This window comes from Rattus norvegicus, chromosome 5 (assembly GCF_036323735.1).
Source record: "Rattus norvegicus strain BN/NHsdMcwi chromosome 5, GRCr8, whole genome shotgun sequence".
Lineage (NCBI taxonomy): Eukaryota > Metazoa > Chordata > Mammalia > Rodentia > Muridae > Rattus > Rattus norvegicus.
Window position 1 is genome coordinate 115049662 of NC_086023.1, and position 16939 is coordinate 115066600.

The window sequence follows — 16939 nt, forward strand, 5'->3', positions numbered from 1 at the left end:
ATGTGGGTGCTGGGGATTGAACCTAGGTTTTCTGCAGGAGTAGACAGTGTGCTTAACCAATGATCCATCTCACCAACCTCTGGTTTAAAAAAGAAAGGAAGAAAGACGTAAAAGTAATTGTGGCAGCAGTAGTAACAGTTGTGGGAGTAGAAGGAGAGACAAATACCATCTCTAAGGAGAATCCTAGGCCTGGGGATGTGGCTCAGTGGTAGAGCACTCAACAAGCATGCTCAGGGTCCTGGGTTCAATCACCAATTTGAACAAACAAATGAACATGGGCCTGGTGGCACACACAAGTATCTGAGAGGGTGAGGCAGGAGGATTGTAATAAGTTCAGGTCCAGTCAGAGCTACAAAATAAGTTCAAACAAAGACTTGATACGAAGGAAGATCTTAAGAAACAAAAACTAAATGCATAAATAATTTAAGAGGGTGTAAGGTGTCCCTGACAGCCCTCTAAGAAGCTTTTTAGGTGTCTGCCCTGCTTAGTTAGCAATGTATTCGAAGCACCCAGTGTTGGCATTGGTCAAACACGAGCTGATCAATGTCAAAGGCTCTTATGCTGAGACTCGAGGCTATGAAGCACTTTGATCGTAGGAGAAAAAAGTATATGAGGGCAAGATGGTAAAAATAGAGAACCTGGGTGCAGCGACTGGTGAGTACAATGTCTGGTGTGCTCTAGCCTTTTCCTGTGGCTACTAATATATTTCTGGGGAGGCCCTTGAAACAATAAGTCTCTTATATTTTATGTATTCTTTCTTTTTTTTTTTCTTTTTTTTTTTTCGGAGCTGGGGACCGAACCCAGGGCCTTGTGCTTGCTAGGCAAGCGCTCTACCACTGAGCTAAATCCCCAACCCTTATGTATTCTTTTTTCCATCTTCCTTCCTTTCCTTCCATTTTCTCTGTTGAAAAAGACAACGCTCTCTTAGAAAGGATATCATTAGATATTCTTTCAGGCCAAGCATAGGTGCAAATTAATCGTCCATTAAAATGCCCTGTGGACAAAGTTGGGTATGAGATTGGTCGAAGGATGAGAAGTAATTGGGACAGACGAGGTGCGGAGGAGTATGGAGCTGAGAAGGTACTATTGGGAAGCAGAGTGTGTACTCAACAGCTTCGGGCCACACACAGCTCTTTCCTTCTGGGTTTCTACTAGGAGAACCAAACATGATTATTCTTATGAGGCAAAGAGCAGGAAAGGGGAAGGAAGATTTCCTGGGCAACTAGTATATGGCAGACACTCTAGGAGCTTACACACACACACACACACACACACACACACACACACACACACACACACACACACCGCACAGACATACATGCATCACAAACACATACTGCACACACAACATATACACACATACCAGCACATTCACATACACACATAGACATACACACAAATACACCACAAACACATATACATACACACATATACACCATAAACATACACAAAAACGTATGTACTATAAATAAACATATACATGCATACTACAAATGAATATACATATGTACAAAATATACCTACACACAAAAAACATGCCACAAAGTACATACACATAGCACCTACACACACATATCACAAACGCACACATATTTACACACAAATACACCACAAACACACCACAGGCATACTACAAAAACATGCACACACAAATAACACATACACATACACCACAAACAGAGAGAAATACACACAAATATACCACAAATACATACATACATACATATACACACATACAAACTCACACATGTACATACAAAACACATGCATACTACAAATATACATATTTACATACATATACACGCACAGACAACATACATACACATGCCACAAACACACACACACACACAAAACATATACACACATCACAAACACACATTTTCAAAGATGGTATTAACTTCACAGAGAATTAAAATATGTGGTGACTTGCCCAATGTGTCAGTTAGAAGCTGGTCCAGATTTAAGACTGGTTTTGTATGACTTTACAAAAGTCATTTTTAACTTCCCATCTTCAATTCACATCTCTGCCGATGAAAGCAGAACCTTTTTGCAGCTTCCTCTGTCTTTGTTTCTGCCTCTTTTGGGAGCCTTCTTTCCCAAGTACCTTAGTAGGTGTTCTATTGCTGTAAAGAAATACTATGAGTGTGACAAATCTGATACAGTTTCAGAGGCTTAGTCCACTGTTACTGTGGCAGGGAATGTGGTGGCACATAGGAAGCCATGGTGCTGGAGATTAGCTGAGAGCTCTACACATGGATCCACGGGCAGCAGGAAGAGAAAGGAGAGACAGTCACTGAGCCCAGCTTTGGCATTTGAACCTCAAAGCCCACCCTCAGTGATACACTTCTCCAAGAAAGCCTTACCCACTCCAACAAGGCCACATGTCCTAATCCCTCTCAAGTAGTGCCACTTTCTGGTGACTAAGCACTGAAACATATGAACCCATAGAGGGGAGGGGCATTCTTATTCAAACCACCATACCAAGTGTCCCAGTCTCATAGAAGCTTACAGAAAGGATCCTGGAGGCTGCTGAGGCCGAGCAATGTATGGCAGGATTAGATTCTCTGCCCAGAGATCCTGAGAGGCCATTGTGTGAAGCTGTAAAGGTGACACACACTACCCCCATCCTCTTAGAAGCAGCAAGTCAGGATCTGGGATGTGTGTGGTGATTGATGCCCTAATCTCAACAGAATCAACTAAGAGACAAACCTCTGGTCATGTTTGTGGTGGAATCTAGACTGAGTTAACTAAGGTGCAGCACCAGTCCCTAGACTGGAGACCTGGACAAAATACAAAAAAGAAAGTAAGCTGTGTACCACACTTTCCTACCACAATTGACTGTGCCCTTCAACTGTGAGACAAAAGGAAGCCTTCCTCCTTTAAGTTTGCTCTTGTCCGGCATTCTGTTACAGCAGTGGGAAAGGTAGCGTGATGTGCTTGTTGGAAGGGCTTTGCTAACCATAACAGGAAGTGGAGAAAATCTCAGGAAGCCAACTAGTCAAACTGCTGTGCATGCATGCACGAACTTATTAGCATGAAGAAATGCAAGGGCATAGAGACTCTAGCTTAGGATCTACCATCCTGTAATATCTATGGGACCCAAGTCTGTCTGCTCCTTGGAGACTCAGTTATACTATCTTTAAAATGGATGAATTGCACTTACTTTGTCCCACTGAAGAAACTATACTGAAAGATTACCTTGACTGTGGCAATAAGTAATATACCAGAGAGTAAGTAAGACCATTGGAAAATGTTTATAGTAAATATTCTGTGTGTCCCGGTGGACATGAATGAAAGAAGAAGTGGTATTGTTATTTCTTGATGGCCAGTATGTTCATGTCAAAGAAATCCAGACAATCTAGCTTAAGTCCAGGTAGATGGTGAGAGGGCCATGGGTGGATCCAGCCTCACAGGCAGCTAGCTCCACGTGTCCAGCACTGGGGCCACTGTGCCTCTGGGTCCTCCTACTTATTCTCTTCAGATTCTTCTGGGTCCTCCTACTTGTTCTCTATTCAGACTCTTTCTTTGATATTCCTTGTCATGGTCACTGTTTTATTACTGTAAAGAAACACGGTGACCTAAGAAACGTACAAAAGAAAGCATTTAATTGAGGGCTTGTTTTAGCGTCAGAGGATCTGCCCATGACATGTTGAGGAGCATGATCATTGACAGGGTGATAGAGCAGTACTGAGAGCTTACAACCTGACCTTCAGGCAGTAGGCAGAGAGAGGGAGACTGGTCTGGTGTGGACTTTTGAAGCATCAAAGCCCACCCTTAGGGACACGCTTTCTCCAACAACGTCATGCCCCCTAATCCTTCCTACTCAGTTCTACTAACTGTGGAATCAAGCATTCAAATATCCAATCCAATGGGGGGCATTTTCATTTAAGTCACTACAGAACAGGTGAGCTTCCTGCCTATGGCAAGCAGTGTGATCAGTTGTCAGTGCTCCTCATGTGCCTTCTTCAGGTCTGTAGACGGGAATGCATGTAATAGAAAAGTGGATGGTCATATACACACAGTGTAAGTTCCCGTTTTCACTGTCTGTGATGAGTGAAGGAAGGCTTTGTTCCTACAGATCAGATAGGAAAGTCTCATAGCCATGCTGTAATTGGCCTGGATGGTCACATGCATGCCTCGGATAAATCTCCGTGGTCAAGGATGGGGATTACCCCTGGCTTGCCTTGCATCTCAGGATTTTCCAGTGTGTCTAAGAGGAGAGGGAAACACACAGAGACATAGCCACTTCCATTTGTAACTACCACAGAATTTAAACAATAAAAGATCCCAAAGAATCCGGATCCTCAACATGTTCTAGTTCTGGGGACGCAAGCTACCTGCAGATGTCTGGAGATGTTTGCACTGGTAGGAAATCTTGCCAGTCCGTTATCCCCCTTAGTTTTGGGCAGGCATAAGGTACAGAAGAGGTTCATTCTGTCAAATCAAGTTAGGGAATAGAGTGGACGAGCTGACAGTTCCCAGCAACTTTCCAGCCCAACAGAGGACAGACAGATACCTGAGCCTCAAAAGCATGTCTGGAGCACCCATCGTCACATAAGAGACCCACGGGGTGCCTGACAGGAAGAAGTGCCACAATGGAATTAAGCCTTCTGGCTGACTGGACTACTGTGTCCAGAGTTGGAAAAGCATCCTCGAAGGAATGTATGAGGCCCACTGTGCCTTGTTGGAGGATTAGGGAGGAAGGTAGGACCAGATTTGGTACTTGGAGGAGTTTTGAAGTATGTCATCCACAGTGATCATTGCAGGTGCCTTCTCTACATCAGTAACCATGGTCTTTACAGGAGGCCTATGGCACAACCCCCGGTTGCACAGCAAGCTGCCATGGTGTTGCCCTTTTTAAGAACAAAACTTAACACTGGAGTGTGCACCACAGCAGTTGGGAAATCACTACAGGGCTACTTTACTTTTCAAAAGAACTAAGCCCCACTGCTAATAAGAATCACTATTAATGCTAATCATCACCTCCTGACACCTCTATTGCCACAGAGCAAACTGACCTTCAAAGCTCCAGGAACATTAATTACCCCTTCCAGCTCCCCTGTGCAAACTTAAATTGGGGTCTGAGTACAGGGTGTGGAGTCATAAAGTCCAGGAAACCAGATTGCCCCCCTACCCACCCTCCCATCTTTAGTAGAGAAAACTGGATCTACAAAAGGCCCATCTAGTTCCCACTGTCAAAGGGAGAGGCGGGAGGATAAGGAGCTGACCATGGTTTCTGAGGTCATGGAGAAACTTAATTAGAAGGTTCAGGGTATACTTTCATGAAGAAAGAGTGGTTGGGATCCTCCCTTCTCCACTTCAAGCCCCTCAGAGTGGCGGTACAGTATATCCTGTGAGACCCATTTGTCTGCCTCAGGGGTGGCTGACTGACCCAATCTGTTCTCGTTCTCATGCTTGATGCTGGGGAGACACAGAGGAGCAGTCCAGACCTCCATTCTCTTGCTGTTAAAATGTCCATTGGGACTGGGAGCCTCCAGGGGCTCAGACTATTTATTGAGGGTTTGCTTGCCTCTGGTAGGAATTTTAGCTTGGCCTTGTTTGTGCCTTTGCCAGGATCTTTTCCTCAGACACACTCATTCAGCACTCACTGGGCAGTAAGGCGGCTTCAAGTAAGCAGTGGAAGAATTTGGCCCCCAACTTTTTAGTTTGTGGTTAAACAGAAGACCATCAGAAGCAGATACCAATTGGGGTGCTATGCTTTGATAAAGGGAAACTCAGAGACTGAGGAACCCTGAGGTAAAGTACTCCTTTCCTAACCTGCATGAGGGATCCTGTGTACCTCCTAGAGGTCTAAGGAAGTCTCCCTGAGCTCTTCCTGGTGCCTCAATTCTCTAGAGAAGAAACCTCCTGACAGACCCCGGCTCCAAGTCAACATCTTCTCAGTCCCTCGTCCCCAAGTGCCTGTGCCAAGCTTATTGTGCATCCAACCTGTATTTGGGAATAACTCTTTAGGTATAAAGTGTTATGCTTAGGATGACAGAATTAATAAGCATTGAGTTCCTGAGGTTTGCAAGAGTACCCAACAGTCTGCTGAACACGCTCACAACTCAGGAAGCTGAGAGTCTCAGGGCTGGCCTGGGTGCAGGTTGCTCCTCCACCTGTACATCCTCTCATATTCTTGCTTTGGGTGGCAGAGGCTCAGGTGGAAAGCGAGTTTCATGTCATCCTGAATATAAAAGGTTATACTTTAAGAGGTGTCCCCAAACACAGGGCTGGAAGTGTGACAAGCTTGGCACAGGTACACAGGGAGGCTGGACTGAGAAGAAGCTGAGGCACAAAGTCTGGGGTGTCAGAAAAGGCTTATTTCCAGAGAAATGGGCCATCAGGAAGAGCTTGGGTAAGCTGCCTCGGCCTACTGGGAGGTACCCTCAAAGCCTCTCCTTCTTACCTTTTTGTTCTTGGTTACCATGCACCGAGAAAAGAAGTAGTTTTGTTCTTGGCATTCTGGCCTGGAGCATCTGAGGAACAGTGGGTTTTCCCTGGACACCTGTTTTGCATTTCCCTTTGGAGTGACTCCAGGGAAGAGCAGCAGGTGAAGACGTTAACTGCCCAAGGTAGTTTGCTTTTTCCTGTCCCTGTTCCCTCCAGGCCTGTCACTGGAGCAGCTGCCCAGCCAACCAGAAGTGCTAAGCAGCTGCAAACCTTTCTCCTGGCTTCCCCAGCCTCCTCCTCGATTTCCTCTGGGTTTACTTCATGGCCTGTGTCTCTGAGGAACACGACTTGCTTACTTATTTCCTAGTGTTCTCTATCCTCATTCAACATCCCCAGCACCCACCCATGAGTCTGTGAGGTGTTGAGTATGGCCTACGTCCTTGTGGGTAGCATCAGAGGATGGATGAGCAGTGCACAGAGGAGGTGCTTCTATACAGACAGAGAAGAATTGCAAGGGAGGGGTATGGGCTTGGTTTTAAAGGACACCTGGGGTTTTCTATTCAAACAGATGGGAGCTGTCCTACTGAAGATTCTAACTACTGTTTGGTCCCCAAAGAGCCCCACAGTCCACAGGTGTGTTTGTGTTCTCTGTGGACAGCTTGCATGCTTAGGATCTCAACACTCCCCATCCCCCTCCACACCAGTGTCTTGGCTCATGTCTGCTGATCTTTGCGTTTCCTGTGAACCTGTTTCATTTTATCAGCATCCTTCAGGACACAGAAGCTACCATGTTGCTTAGAGACATGGCCTTCAGAATGGTGGGAGGCCTGGGTTTGAGTGTCGGCTTTAACTCTTGCTACCTAGTAGAGCTTAGGCAAGGTTCTCTGAGCCTTACTTTCCTTATTTGTAAAACTGGAGGCACGGATAGCCTCACAGGCTTGCCATGGGGCTCACAGCGAAGTGCGCATATAAAGTCACCACTTTATAGAGAGGCGGACAATCTAGGGATCAGCCAATAGCTACTAAGGGTAGGACAGTTTGCCAGAGCCCCACTGTTCCCTCAATCCCCAACACTGGCATTTTACAAAGTTGAAGAGCAGGGATCCTTTTGGAAGACACACCCTTTGTTGACTCACCCTCCACTCCCACTCCCTGTCCCCCCACCCCCACCCTAGCTGCCTCCTCCTTGGAAGCTTTTGGTTTTCTTCTCAAGGGCTGCACTAAGTCACATCTCACAGCCATTTCCTGGAGTCATTGGTGTGGTGGAGTCTTGTCCAGGGCCTGACATTTAGGCTTGTGAAATTCCACTGTGGGTACATTTAGCCCATCCTTCAAAACCATCTTGAATCTTACTTCTCCCTCCTAATATTTACTAGCCTGTTTCCTAACAGGATTTCCTCCCTGCTCAATCCATGGAACACTCCCGAGTTAGAGAAGTTCTCTGAAAAGGCTTTTTCCTTGTGTTCTTTTCCTGTTCAAAATGCTTCCCAGACTGTTTAATACATGAAGTTCAAACTCTGTAGCCAAGAGTAACAATGTTTCAAAAGTCAACCCTGAGCCTTTAGGCTGTCTTGTTTTCTTTCTCAGGACCAAATGCAGATAGAAAACACAGCCATGATCTCTGTAAAGATGAACTGAGGTCTGTCGGAAATGCACTTAGCACGTGATTTTCCAGAGCTCTTCAGGGTCTGTGATCGCAGACCGTTTGCCACCCTGAAGACCAGACTGAACATGTGTGTATTCAAGGGTCATCTAAGACTCGAACTTAGCCGTGTCCTTTAGTCTAGTGATGTCGACAGCCAGAAGCCAACCATCACGTGCTCAGCCAGTCCTTGTCATGGGAACTGGGGCTCAGGAAAAACTCACTGACGTTCTGGTCATGGATGAAGCTGCATGTCCTAATGTGAGTCTTTAGGTTGTTGGTGAATGTTCTGAGAAGCAACTGTGGAACTCTCCAAGCCTCTCCTTTTGTTTTGTTTTCTTAGCTATGAGGTGAGAAGCTTTGCTCTCTGTTCCTTGCTGCTACCATGAGGCAGTCCCATCAGATCTCTGAAAAGTGTACACCTGACTACGGTCTAAGGGCCAGAACACACTTTTTTTTTTCACGCGTTGATCACTGCAAGGAATTTGATATAGTGGCAGGAAGCTGACCGACATAGATGCCCACACAATTGGTTGGAGCACATGTTTGGGTGTGTCTTTTAAGGGATTTTCAATAACTCACTGAGGAAGATGCATCCTGAATGTGGGTGGCACCAACTACTAGGCAGGGGGTTTGGATAGAATGAGGTAGATGCACGGGTCCTCTGCTTCGGCCTGGAGCTGCACACCTACCTCCTGCCTCATTTGGATGCTTCCACCCTAACACTCGGTAGCTCTGCTTTCCCCGACTTCCCAGCCTGCAGGCACAGTCATCATGGGACTCTTATCTCAGGCCACATGATCCTTTCTGACAGAACCTCTCAGAAGATTGTATAGATTCAGCTGATTCTGTCTGAAGAATACTGGCCACTACTGAAGGATCCCAGAGCTACGGAACTCAAAGTTTTAAACAGACATGCTTGAAGCAGACATACCCTCTGCGTTAGAGAGAGACAATTACCTCTGCTCTTGTACAAACACCTTTGGAAAGATAGACTGGAAAGCAGGCAGTTGGTATTTTGTTCACAGAGGATGCAGAAACGGGACACTGGGATATCTGCCTCCCAACAAGGCCTAAAACATCACAGGTCTCTCTGACTGTCAGCTATAGTGGGAGCAGAAATACTTCTGCCCTAGGTGTATCAAATCCTTTACTATGGGGTCTCCTATTCAGCATGGCCCTTGAGCCTGACTGCTTGGTGCCTTTACTTGCCCAGTTCTTCAGGTCTTCTCATCATCTGCCTGATCCTTCAGCCTCAGCTCCACAGGACCTCATTCTTGACTACTCTAAGCCCTTAGTGAATACTCACACCACATACTCAGTTTAACAAATCTGGTCATGTTGGCAGCCCCTAGAAAGTGCTGGGTACACAGACACCTCCAGTGGCATTCAGTATCTGGGCTGATTGACAAGGCATGCAATTTAGTTCCCACTCTGTCTCCTTTCAGTGTGTCACTTTCCCTTTGCCTTAGAGAGCTGCAAGGCCTAGGAGACCCTATTTGGAAATGTTTACCTTTTCAAAGGTGCTATTCACTTCAGCTTTATAGAAGGGGAAAATCCTACTAGTCATTTTTACAGTAATTTAAAAACCACAAACTTCATGTCCTTTTAAGTTAGTAAATATATGAAACTCATTTCACTCTTAATAGTCTATAAAAATCAACATCAGTTTAAATTAATCATCTGTTTGTAGCTTACATGGTATGGTTCAAATCTCAAATGCATTTTTTACAGCAGCGTTTGAAGGCCGACGTAGGAAAGAATGACAGAAGGGACCCCGCCAAGCCTGGAGCCAGGTTTGATGCTGGCTCCCAGTGTTCCCTAAGAATGATAAAATTACAGCAGCAGACAGAAGATCAGAAACTCCATGAGCCCTCCACGAGACTTGGGGGAGCACACTGGCTTTACGAGTAGCCCTCCAGGCTCAGGCCTGCACGGAGTTCTGCTTCTCCTTATTACTGAACCTCGGTCTCTTTATTTGTAAAAGTGTGAAAATGTAACACACAGCATGGGCTCACCTCGAAGACTGGATGGGGTGACACGTTAAACACTAAAAAGAGCGGGTGGCACACGGCGCGCTTGACTGTTACAGATTTCATAATCAGAAAGACCTAGATTTGGGTGGCAGAGAAAGCACTGACAGCTGGTATGCTGGATCCCTCAAGCTCTAGGTCATATAACGATTTCTTCCTCAGTTTTCTTTTCTATTAAATGGGGTCAAAAGTGACACCAACCTCAGAGGGCTGATTGTGTGGGTGGACTGGAAGGTAATCTTCTATTTACTCAAAGAAGGTGCTAAGTAGCTGTGAGGTGGAGAGCAGGGTCTGTCATTCGAAGTCCTTATCTCCCCATTTGTCAGTCCAGGATGCCCTGTTTTGCCATATGAGTTTATGAGCTAGAAGTCACATTTATGAAGCACTGACCCCAATGACAAGTACTTATGAGGATCGTGTAAGACGGATGCTTTTATTTCTAAGTTCCCTCCTGCTTTGTCTGAGTTCTAGCTCTGGATGAATGGATGAGGCAAGTTTGATTTTCCAAGGTTTCTTTGACAGCCCAGAGTTGGGCAAGGAAGGAGAGGGGGCCCCATCCACTGGAAACCACAACCTGACAATGAACTTCCTTAATCAGTGCACTGCAGAATTCCTCCAGCTGCTTCTCCTTTGGAGTCAATTAGAACCTGCTGGGCCCCTGCTCTTTTTCTGAGAGGAGCAAATGTCAGCCCACAGCCAAGATTTAGAAATTTGCCACACCGGATCAGAAACAAATCCATCTGTGACGAGGTCAAGGTTCTCCTAGGCCAAGGCTTCAGCTATGGAGTCCCTGTAGCCTGCAGGGTGGCCTCCAGCCTAAGGTCAACAACTGCCTGTGGGGCTACCAACAAGTGCTCTCCTGTCCCTAGTTGGTAACCACCCAGATTTCCATTTCAGAAGGTGAGTCATGTTCGGATGTGGACAGTACATTAAATAACAATTTTTAGGATGTGAGTGTCAGAGTTGCACAGCAAGAATGCATTTGCTTTGGAATGGGACCTCTTCCTACGTGCCCAGTCTTCTAATCTCTTCCATCTGTCTACATTTCTGCTGAGCCCCAATAGGCCCCCAGGGCCTCCTGAGTGGTGAGGCTGCCCTGGGCACCAGTTCCTCGGAGACGTTCTTGCCAGTGCCCAGGGCCGGGAAGAGAAATCAGGTAGTTCTCCGTGTGTTCTCTATTTCACATGGAGAATGGCAAGGAGGCTGTGTGCTCCCTTAGAGCTCTCTGGTCCTTGGATCATACAGCTGCTCACACATGCTCAGTGAGTGAAAAACGGCAGTTGCCATCAATGAAACACTTAACTGGGCTCAGCTCCGTGGGAGGCGCTGGTGTTAGCCATCTGCTGAGCTGAAGGCATCAAAGCAAGCATCTTTGATTGGTTTCAGAAAAAGAAGGTAGAATGGTGGCATTGGCACACTTATGACTTGCCAGCTTCTCTCCTAGGTGCCATAATATACACCCGATAGAAGTCAAAGCGGGCTTAAGGAAAGGGCCACATTAAGTGTGGGGCCAAAGCCTCCTGCCCTGTTGTGCTGTCAGAAAGGGCCATGGGTCTGCTTCCTTTGGGTGCTGAGCCTCCTTGGGTGCTGCTCTCACTTAGGAGGGCCCAGACCAGCAGTACTCCTAAGCACAGCTGGGCTAGGGTGACAATGGAAGTGTGAAGGATCGGTGTGAAGCAACAGTGTTCTGCCAGGACATGGTGCAAGGCCAAGATGGGGCCCACAACAGCCTGTATCCTTGTGGTCCTGTTGATTGTTAAGAGTTGGTGGCTACTCTGAGAATGCCCTGAGGAAGAAGTCTCCGGGCATTTCATAAGCTGGGAGATGATTGCCTTTGCCTGCTCGTCCCCATAGGAGGAAGGAACAGCAGACTTTACTGTTGTGACATTAGTCTGAGGACCACGTGCTGGTAAGAGAAGAGCAGAGAGCCTTGGGTCCTGCCTTCCGCTCGAGAGATCTGGGTAGTGATGTGTTTCAGCTTTTTACCAGTGCTTGTCATGGTTTTGCTTTGACCCTGCACCTCTAGGTAGCCCTGAAGGATTTCGTGGAGTGCACTTTCAGTTTAGTTTCAGGGTCCGGGTTGGGGTGAGTGGGGGAGCACACTGCTTTTCTGACTACTCTCATGAGGGCAGAGATGGGTAGCTTAAAATGACACATGTGGACTATTTCACAGCTCTGGAGGAGAATCTGCTGGTAACATGTCTATGGGGCTTGTCTCCTGCTGGAGGCTCTGAGGAAAGGCCTCTCTCCCGTCTTCCATGGCTCCTGGAACTTTGGCCTCAGCTTTCAAGTACTCACAGAGCACCACTGTTGTTTAGCTCTGTCTTCCTATTGCCTTCTTCACCACCCACCCATATAAAGACATTTGTCATTGGATTTAGGCCCCACCAGGATCCAGGACCATCTCGTCTTGAGATTCTTAACTCAACATTCAAGGAGCCCTTTCCAGATACAATGACTGTCACACATTTCCTGTCAACAAGCCTTGTTGGCCCCATTCAACTCATCACAAGGGTCAAGAATAACAGAACAAACAAGATATGACTAATTACACGTTGTAAGGAGTGAGCAAAGGATGCTTACAGAGTTATAGAGCGGCTTCAGATTCCCTACCTAGAAAGTGAGAACAGTACCTAACTCATTCAACTGCTTGAGAGTTTAATGTGTAGCTGTTGATTGACGGAAGAAGGTGCGCCTAGCTTAGTGGTGCATAGTATGTTTTCTTCCTCTAGATTTAAGTTTTTGTCTTTCTTCTCCATCTCTTCCACCTTGTTTGTTCATTTGTTCAGCTCACTGCTCTGAGGTCCTACTGTGTGCTAGGTTTTTATTCTAGATATAGAGAGCACTGCAGGGAATAGGCAAAAGTTTGATTTCCTAATAAGTTTATGGCTTAATCTATGTAATTGTTACATTTTACAGTTATGTGTCAACTTGACTGAACCACAGAGTGCCTGTATCTGTCTTTAGTTTTTTTTTAATTTAATTAATTAATTAATTTTTAGTGTTTCTAAAATAATATTTCTAGATGAGAGCCACATGTTATTCAGCAGACTGAGTCAAGCAGATTGTCCTCTCTAACGAGGCTAACTCTTCTCCAGTCAGTTGAAGAGATGACCTGGACAGAAAGGTAGGAAGAAAAGAATTGTAGCTTTGAATAAGACTATCAGCCTTTGGGGGCTTTGTTCGGTTTTTATGTTCACATTCACAATGTATCAATGACCCTTCTTGGGATGTTAGACCACCCAGCCTTGGACTGAAACCACAATATCCACTCTTCTCTATCTTGGACTTCAGATATGGATCAGAACTAAATCATAGACTCTTCCAAGTTTTCAACTGCTGACTCATCTTGTAAATCCTGGGACTTTCCTGAGTCTGTGGTAAATGTCACATGTGCTGACTCCTTATAACCCCCCCCTCTCTTATGCTAACTCACTGTAGAACCTTGATAAACAACACAATAGGATCATCTTTGTCTCCATTTGAATGTAACATGGCTTCTTCAGCCATCACCTGTTTTTATCTGCAGAACAGTTCTCTGGATCAGACAGAGCAGCCCTCTGAGAATCCTCACCTACAGAAGAGGAAACTGAGGTCTAAGAGGGATTCTATCTGTGCTTCTATGGCCTAGCTGCCCAGAAGTAGAACAACTTCAACCCCAAAGTCAAGGCCCTGCAGAAAGTCAGGTGAGAAAATGGGGCTGATTCAGGTCTCTGAACCTCTCCTCAAGAAGTCCGAGCTGTGATTAGATCAAGGTTTTGTTTGTTTGATGTTTATTTGCTTCTTTTGCAGGAAGGGTGGAAGAACAGCTACTCTCAATTTTTAATATAGCATTGGCCATCAATTTAGAAACCTCTTGATATCCCCTGAGAAGAAATAAAAGACTAAAAATGTGGACTTAGGTAAATCTTATAAAACAATATAGAAGCAAGGTCTAGTAGAAAAGCTGTGTCTAGACTTAAAAGAAGAAAAGCATTTACCAATATTCTAGATGAATCATGGTCTATTTGGGTTTGAAACAATTTGAGAGGTTATTCCTTTTGATTCTTTCTTTTCACAGTAAGAACACTAAGGCCCAGGGAGGATCTTTGGCTTGTCCCTCTGTACAGCTTGAGGGGAAGACACTGCCTGCTTAGAGGCCTCATCTGTCAATCCAACACTTGATTGTCTACACTGCATGCTGATGCTGACGACCCAGATGCAGACTGTTTCCTCCATGTTCTGTCCTCATGGACTGTCTCTTTGGAATATCCCATGTTCATAGATATCATCTGAGATGTCGCCACTCACGGCCCTGCATTTGTAGTGAAGATGCTTCAGCCTCAGACAATCCTGTGTCTCCATCCCAATCCCTTCTTACTAATAGGGGAAATATGGCCACACGTCTTGCTCTTCAGGCTCTGGATTTTGTCATCATGGAGGCCCAAACACAGTATTTATGACTCATGGTTTCTCTTGAGGACTACGAGATGAAGCCGGCAACACAATATGGACACTGTAAATGCTCTACAAATTGAGGGACAAGCCCTGTATTAAAGGGGGCCCAGAATACATACTGTGTTCAAGGCTATGTTGATGCCAGTTCTGTTGGCTCATGAAGCTAGCAGTGAACCACTCCTGTATACTGAAGTAGTGGTGACTGTCCCTGTTGCTGTAAGAAGCCCCTTTCTTCTCTGGTCCATGCTTTTCCATTTATAAAATGGGCACAGTCAGAACTCCTACTGTGCAGGAGCTGATGGTACTGCTTGGCAAGCCAAGCAAAGGAAATGAGTATTCACCCACTTACTATCTTATCTCCTCACTTGCTAAGGAAAAGCTAATATATGGTTGGTAGAGTTCAGTATATGATAAGATTATCATTTTAATTATCATTGTCACCAAGTTTCCTGGGATAGGTGAAGCTCTTGGATGACAAAGACTTTGACAAAAATAACGGATCAAGCATATCAGAGGAGTCAGGTATGGGAACACCTGCCTGTAATCCCAGAACCTGGGGGGCAGATGCAGGAGGACTGTTGTTTGAATAGCCTGGGCTACCTACTGAGTTCTAGGCCAGCCTGGGCTGTAAAATAAGATGTTTGTTTTCTGTTTTGTTTTTGTTTTTGTTTTAAAGCAAACAAACAACAATCTACACAATGAAACATTCACCATGTCTGGAGTCAAAATGGAAAATAGCATAAATAAGATTTGTAGAGTTTATTGTACTGTCCCCTTGAATAAGCATCTTCAGTAGCTCTCAGAATGAGATCTTGTTTCTCATGAGGCAGGGATGAATTCTTTGTAGTCCAGAGTGACCCGAAACTCCTGATCTTCTCTCCTCACCCTCCTGAGTGCTCAGAGTGCAGGTGTGAGCCATGTCTGCTTAGTTGTGGCCTCCAAATGGAACACCTTTGAGGGTCTTCTGTCCTTCGGGACTCTGCACTCCACCCCATCACTTAACCCTTCTGCCCGTCTCATACTCTGGTATGTAGGATACTAGCAGGATGATCCGAATATTGCCCACATCTGTAGAAAAGAGGAATTCCCATCTGACCAAGCTCTGTGAGCCTAGACTAAGGGTTCTCAGTTCCTGGTCCAAGAGGACGTCTTCCATTTATAGTCTTCTGATAGCCTCGTGAACTGACCTTAATCTTAGTCTTCCTCTGCTAGTTTTGCTCATTAGGGATCCCTCAAAAAGGAGCTTTGGTTCTTCTTTTGTAGGATGCTGACCTTCCATCATAGCAGGTAAGATGGGAGCTGGAGAAACGTGCTCCCTCCATGTTATCTTCTTTTATGGAGATTGAAACTCCTTCTGGACATGCTTCCAGGTTTTTCTATGCAACTGTGTTCCATCGGGGAAGGCGTTCACTGCAATTGGCAGCAATGTTAGTGACAGTTAAGCTTACAGTGGGGACTGGTGACTATGGACGAGGGCTGTCTTGAGTGTTTCATGGATATATTTCTCACATAGCCAGTGCTACTTTATTGACGTTAGTAATGGCTTTCAGATGAGAAGAAGGAGGTACGTACGGTAAGGGGAATCTTACATCTTGAGTGGAGAGTCTAGGAATTTTTGTTTCAGATCCCCATGGCACAGTAAACAGGACCCACTTTCCATCACTCAGTAAATTGGAGACTCTTGGGAACAGTAGAGGACCACTGGGGCCATGACCAGCTACTGCATTTGCAGCCTTTGGCTCGGAATCTGGACATTTAGCAAGACTGTGGTGCTGTCAGCAGCAGCAATAATACAACTTCTGCACCTTTGGAAGGTGGATGAACACCCCTGTGACTCTGAGCCTACTGTCTAAGAGTGAACCCCAGCATAGCCTGATCTCATGAGAAAGAAGTCAGAGACCAAGTGAGATTAGCTTGTTCTGAAGAAAATGATAAGTATAGTCAAAACACTAATTGTTTTTGAAGTTCATCAGTTACTGTCTTATAATGGCTATTAATAATAATATCCATGACTGAACTACTGTATCAGGCTTTCCTTCTTCCTCCTCCTCCCCCTCTTCCTCCTCCTGTTCCTCCTTTTCTTCTTCTTTTCCTGTACTGGGTTTTAATACATGATAAACAAGGGCTCTCTACCACTGAACTACATCCACAGCCTACTCTTTAACCCCCCCCCCCCCACTTTTTTTCCAGCTTGTCAAGCCTACCCTTGAACTCACTCTGTAGCCCAAGGTCGTGTTAAACATGCCATCCTCCTGTGTTCCCCTCCCAAGCAGCTGTGATAACAGACCTCTGTCACCAGACCCAGCCTATTAGGAACTTTTGAATGTTGTTTACTCTTTGCAGTGAGAATGTGTATATTATCTTCTTGGATTTACAAATGAGGAAGCAGGTGATCATGTGATCTTTGCCATAAAATTCGGAGACTGTGTTTTAT

The 16939-nt window shown here is 45.5% G+C and overlaps 1 long non-coding RNA gene across 49 annotated transcripts in view; it reads left to right on the forward strand.

The window, feature by feature from the left end:
- The window catches only part of LOC100911221 (uncharacterized), a 51675-nt gene extending 36407 nt beyond the window's left edge, over nt 1–15268 (forward strand). For 37 of the 49 annotated variants that reach the window (XR_010051907.1, XR_010051904.1, XR_010051908.1 and 34 more), the window contains 3 exons: nt 1–13754; nt 13861–13970; nt 14129–15268. The exon at nt 1–13754 is cut by the window's left edge and continues 20275 nt beyond it. This is a non-coding gene — a long non-coding RNA (uncharacterized LOC100911221). The remainder of the gene's footprint in view (nt 13755–13860; nt 13971–14128) is intronic. The other 12 variants (XR_010051901.1, XR_010051895.1, XR_010051903.1 and 9 more) reach the window with 10 other exon arrangements.
- Nucleotides 15269–16939: the final 1671 nt, after the last annotated feature.